Genomic DNA, 6,598 nt, shown 5'->3' on the forward strand with positions numbered 1-6,598 from the left:
TCTGAATCAAATTTCCAATATTTGGACCATCTACTGAACCAAAAATACCGTAAGTTGTATTCTTTTCAATACTATGCACTCAGTAGATCTCATTAAAGCCCATATGCCTGTTAATGTGCAGAAGCATCTGTCCTTCCCAGGGCCCCTCATCTCTATCTGCTGGAATTTTACATCAGGACTAGGGAAGATTCTGCACATTTAAAATCTGATTGTATGTTAAAATGCAAGAAAAATTTCTGAATAAAATTGTAGGAGAAGGGATCTTTAAGGAGGAGACTCTTTGTAAAGTGCCCAGCTCACTTGTCTTTTCTACAGTTAAGCAAGAGAGGGATGGAGGGCCAGTTTCTCTTCTCAGTCAAAAGAGATAGACTGCAAAAACTTGAGCAGGTCTGTAATCAATCACAAAACAAAACAAACAGAAAAAGATTAATTCGTGCTTGCCTGCTGTGGTTAAGGAAGAAGGAAGGAAGGTCTGGTCTTACTAGGGAATTTTGTTACTGAAGAGCTCTTAGTTGTCCTGCTTAAGGTTAATCCTACAATCTCAATAAAAGCCAAAATCACAGTTAAAAACTTCCACTGGATGGAAGACATGCTCTGGTCTGCTTTCAGCTATCACGAAAATTCATAGACAAGAGAGTGCTCCCCCACTCCCACCTCCAGACGGCGGCATCCTGCTTCAGAAGCTGGCTGTGTTCACCTCTGAAAGACAGCCTAGGCCCAAAGCTGCCATTGCACTCAGCACCACAGCCTCAGATTTTCGACATCCCAGTACTCCAAACCTTCCCCTGCTAGGGAGTTACAGTGGCAGTACAAGACTCTGCTTTTCCTGGGAGTACACCAGTATGACAGCTGAGGAAATAACACTCAGACTTCAGTACCCTTAGAAGTCTCTGTCTGGGGACAAACACTATACTGAACATGTAATTCTGAGCCACAAGACTGGCTCCTTGCTGATTTATTACATCTTTTTAAAACAACAAGTTTAGAATAGCCTGGGACTTTGCCATTTTCAGACAATATACGCTCTGACCCCCTTACTTTGTGTGATTTCAGACAAAAAAAAACAACCCAAACCCAAGCTGTTCCATGAACAACAAAACTAAAATGAATCCTGAATTCCTGTAACCTTTCCTTGCAAATCTCTCCTCAGCAGACTAACTCCAGCTCCAGCTCCTTGCATCTCTGCCACTCTCGGCAAGCACAGGCAGCACCTGTCTGCAGCTGCAGGTGCCAGGACAGGGTGATGGATGCAGATGCGCTGACACAACTGCTGCCAAACCAAATGTTGTCCATGCTCTCAGCAAGGAGGGTTAGTTGGGTCACTTGTCTCTAGCTGTTCAGCAAACTTCACGGGCCTCAGATTGTACTTGGCCTTTTCATCTCGTTTGCCTTACACATGGTTGAAACTGGTCATGGGGTTAAGAGCTACCAGTAGGTTCAGAGAGACGGTACATGCTGGCTCTGGTTCCACAGAAAACAAACCAACCAGCAAACCTAAGCCTAAGTGCCCTCTTGGCCTATCAACTTCTGTTACCAGCAATTCACAGAAGAGATTTTGGTGTGTTCAGCCACCTTCCATCTCCCCTGCCTGATTCAAGAGGGCAGCAGTTGACCTAAGCCCTGAATGAAGCTGGAAAAATTCTTCTGGTTCATTAGCCATGTCCTCATCACAGCCGCATTCTTCTATTACAGACACTACATAAGCAGACAACATACTTTATGCATGCTTCTGCCTTTCCCTTTTGCCTCCTCTTACCTCTAATATGCCTTAAAATGCACAGAGGGAGCCAAAAGCAGACCAAGCAGCCTGAACTCCACTTAGATCTCGGTGTTCAGTATTGCATGTTGCCTGGCTCCAGGCCTTCAGAAATGCTTTAACAAAGGAACCACAATGAAGGAATTAAGTGAAATTCAACCCATCTGACCTCAGCCTCTGGAGCCCACCTACTTTGCCCCAGTGTAGCAAGGCTGGTTCTGTCATTTCACCTGAAAAGCTGCAGGGTTTAGGAATACCATTTTGATTCATAGTTAAACAAACGTTTTCTTAACATCATTAAGACGAGGGATTGGACACCATTTACTTGTTACAAGAGCTGAGGTTTAGGTAAGAGCCCTCAAAATACAGAAACCACCACATACAATTCCATGATTCAAATTTCTGAGTGCAGCAGAGTCTGGAACTGATTACAATTTATACCAAATGGCACCAAGAGTTTTTACATCCATATGGATCCTTTAAAAAAAAATATTAGTCCTTTTTCAGCCAGCCATTTCCTTGCTACAAAAAATAAAATTGCTGACATGGTAGAACTGAATTCTGCTAGTTCTCTTATAATGCTGCTGTGTTAATGATGTTACTACAGAAATAGTTACACACATTTCAGCTAGAAAGACATTTGATATGAACAGATACTTTCATGTTGGGATGCTATTCAGTGAAAAATTAGACAATGTTAAAACTATTCAAAGGGAGCACTAACATTCCTTGGGAAAAAAACAGTCACAGCTGGACAGATCATTTCAATCCAAGCAACAAAACTGGCAGTCATGACAAATATTCAGCTAGTCAGCGGCAACTGAGACACTCCAATTCCTGACTAAGAGAAGTCTTAAAATGCTAAAAGTGCCAAAATGGTTGTCATGACCTATTAGCTCACAGTGATCCCTACCCTCGTGGGGGTTTGAATCTGAGGTTGGCAGCCGAGGGGCTTCTGGCTCTGGCACTCTTTCCTAACTTCTCAAACGGAAAGGTGACAGACCCCATTAGAGTGTGGCACAGGCCTGATCTGGCCAGCAATTCAAGCAGAGTGCATTCCTTCAAAGTGAACAGCAAACTCAAAAACCTGACTGCCGCCTCTAGAAGAGACTACAGTATTGTTCTTTTAATAATGCCACCCACTTTGAAGAGTAGTTTGTACTTGCTGGGGACTCTGCTAACACCAAGCAAGCCAAGGGAGCTATTAAGGAGCCATTCAAGCAAAGAAGAGGTGAATTGCTACATGTCACAGAAGCTATTGCTCATCCCTGAGATCATTATGGTATGCATATAGCTTGTTCTATCAGAAGATCTGAAATTCACCTAGGGAAGCTAAGTGATATGTCAAAAAAAGAAGCAGAATAACTAAGAGTGAGTGAATGAGGAAAATCAGCCAGTTGTTGAAGGCTTCCCAATGAGCGACAATGTCAGCTTGTGAGAGAGTAATAATGTTCTTTGGGAGCGTGCCAAGGACTGGTCTGCAGTCACTGTATTCACCTGCAGGAATAACCTGACACAGCAGGAGAACTAGAAAACTTGGACCCTCCCAGGGCACCACCTCCACAGCTGTCACAGGCTCCATTTGCGCACCAAGCTGTGAAAGATCTCAAATCTCAACACCACCACCCCCCAACCTTTACCATTTGAGCACCCATGTATCAAAAAGAGAACCTGTTGAAACAGGATTATCCTGTGATGACCTGCATTACTAAGTGATTTTAATAGCTGGTGGGGAAAGAATGACGTAAACCAAAGAAATTCAGGATGTCAGCCATGTCAGATTTCCTTCAAGACCACTGAATCACCAGATGGGTATTCTGACTCAGACACTCCTCACAGAACTCTTCAGGCTGCACATTCTGTCCCAGCTGTATCTGGGGCCTGTGATTGCTCTGCTCTTCTCCCTCTCAAGCTGTAGGGCTGGGAAGATACCTCTGTGACTCAGCAGCTGAGCAATCTCACTGAACTGAAGTTTGCCCTGCCTGAAGTGAGACATTGTACTGGGGACCTTCAAAACTACATTTTCCATTTCTGCTCCCTACCCTTATGTGAGACAGGGAACCTGACAGAGGGGTCATGACCCCTTCCTCTTCTCCCACACCTGAGTGCATGCCAGAGGTGTGCCTTTCACTTTGGAGAAAACAGAACACCAAATCTGCTCAGTCCATCTCAGGAGAATCCCATTCAGAAGGGGCATTATGCACAATGTGCTCTCTTGCTTGATATCAATGAGTATGTTCTTGAAGAGTTAAGTGACAGTCTCGGGTAGAAGGGAAGTTATGCAGTAAAGTTTTTGTCTTGACAAAAGACACAGAGAAGGGAGAAAATTAGAATATTCTTATTTCTTTCTACACTGACTTTCCCTTCCCCTCAAGTCATGCTTTGCCACACACTGCTTTCCATTAGCTCTGAACCAAGAGGGATGGAGAGGATACTGCTAGCCAGCATGGAAAATTTCTACGTGACAATTTCAGCATCACCTCCAATCCCTATCTACTCACGGTGCCAGGACCCATTCTGGGCTGGATTTTTCCAAAGCACTCCATATTGATTTAGCTTTCCTCCCACTGAAACCTGTGGCACCTCCATGGATTCCAGTGGGAGCAGAGCAAAGGCTGTGCCAAGCTCTTTTAAAAATCCCACCATGTGTGTTTAATAGGAATGTCTCTGGCAGAAAAGTTTTGAGTAGAGCTAAGCAGGTTTTTTATTTCTTTCACATTAAAAGTTTAATTTCTGCCACTTCTCATCCAGGAGGTAACTGCCCATAAGGGTGGGTAGGACCTGTTCCAAAATCCCCAGCAGGATATAGTCTGTTTCCACCTAAAACCGAATTAAACTTTCCATCTAAGTGGTCCCCTTTGTGAGTGGGCACCACTCTCAGGATCCACACCTCCCCTTCATGCTGCAGGCAGCCACAAGGGCATGCCCCACTTTCTGTCCCATTCGATACTCCTTTCCAGGGCCAGAGCCCACTGCAGTCTAGCTTCTTTTGGCCTCCAGCATATCCTGTCATTTGCTCATGACCCAAAGCCTCAGCATCTCATGCACCCATTCCTTCCTGTTCACTGGCACTGGACTCCACAAAGTAGTTTTCAGTCTCTAAATACAGATTGGGCATGTGGTGAAACTGATAGCTACTATCCGGTGCTTCAAAAAATCTTCCACCAAGGTAAACTGATCACATCCGTCAAAGCTATTGCTCTCCTCACAGAAATAGAAGGCACCACCACCGAGTCAACGTTATATTCTTCCCAAAACTAGCCAGAGAAATATGACCTTCATTTTCCTTCTTTTACCATAAGCAAGAAGTTTCAAGTATGCTTTTAGCAATGAATGTATTCTTCTTTGGCCTGCAGCATCACCAAACCGAGCTGAATAGCAAACACAGAATAAGGAACTTTCAAAAATAAAACAGGAAAGGGAAATCCTTTGATTTGCACAACAGTGAGCTGAATGAACATGGAATTATCATTCCTAGTTGTCCATGCTTAGATGTCATTTTTTTTCCCAAAACTAAAGAAAAATAATTATTATTTCAAAATTACCTTAAACTGGAAAAAAAAAAAAAAAAGGGGGGGGAACTACTATATTACTCATTGTAATGTTAGTTCATTTCAGTACACTGAATATAAAACAAAGCAGATGACAGGGAGCTTTTGAGGGTTTCACTATTGAATGAAACAATACATAATGCATCCAGACATATATATTAATTTCACATCTGCTAGTAGTTCTGCTATTGGGTTATTCCACCAGTATGCAGCGATAACTATTTTTAGCCAAGCTGGCCCTTACCTCATCCAGTAAAACTTGGTTTATGTTTGAGTGTTTCTAAAAACATTACATCTACCACATACTAGACCTAACAAAACACTTGCAAATGTGTACCACAAGGAAGATAGTCGAGGACAATCTAAGACAATAGGTATTTTCCCTGTCTAATCACCTAACCCAAAACGGCTCCAAGAGACTCAGCAGCACACAGGGCTCAAGGGCAAGGACCATGAGCAAGAGTTCCCTGCACATGGTCTACCAGCCTCCAGGGCAGAACAAACAAAAATCCCTGCAGCAGCTCACTCTCATTACGATTCTCTTATACTTCTAATGTCTCTTAGCTGCCTGTGATTTCCACTGTCACCTCTTCATTCTTCTGCACAAGTGGAATTGTCAGTATCTGTTAACATCTACTACAGTAACATTTTCCCACATAATTTTGATGCAACTCCACCGACTTCAGTGACTCACACAGGAAGTGACTGCGCTCCCAGTATATAAAGAAGCCCAGCAATTTTCCAACACTTCAAAATTTCAAAAAATGAACAATTCAAAACTGCGAGGAATAAAGTGTTTAAAATCTTTTGAACGAGGTCTAGCAACACTGGAGAAAAAATATAAAATTCGCACATTTCTATGTTTTAAAACAAGTAGTATCTCACTGAACCTTTTCAATTAACTCTCAACATGAAGCGTGAACTAAAATGTAATTAAAGGGCAAATAGTAAATCAAACCAAACTTTTTAAACTCTGGGTTTGGGGGTTTAAGTTATCTTTGTATAAAGCATTTTATTGTAGAATCATGAATGAGATGAAGTATCATCAGCTTGCAAAATTTATTTACAATAATAAGTTAATAGAATTCTCCCATTGGACAACCAGCAGAAGATTTGAATCCAGCACCAGCTGTTCAACAACTGGACAGAAATATAAGCAACTATCATAAAGACCTGGAGCTACAGTACAAGAGATTAAGCCCTTCTCATTGCTTTGGGCTGAAAACTGCAGAAAAGAGGAGCGAGCACTCTGGAGAATCCTGCCATTCACGGGTTTTAACAGCAAAAGTAC

Source organism: Athene cunicularia (assembly GCF_003259725.1).
Source record: "Athene cunicularia isolate RWA chromosome 3 unlocalized genomic scaffold, athCun1 chr3_part1, whole genome shotgun sequence".
Taxonomy (NCBI): domain Eukaryota; kingdom Metazoa; phylum Chordata; class Aves; order Strigiformes; family Strigidae; genus Athene; species Athene cunicularia.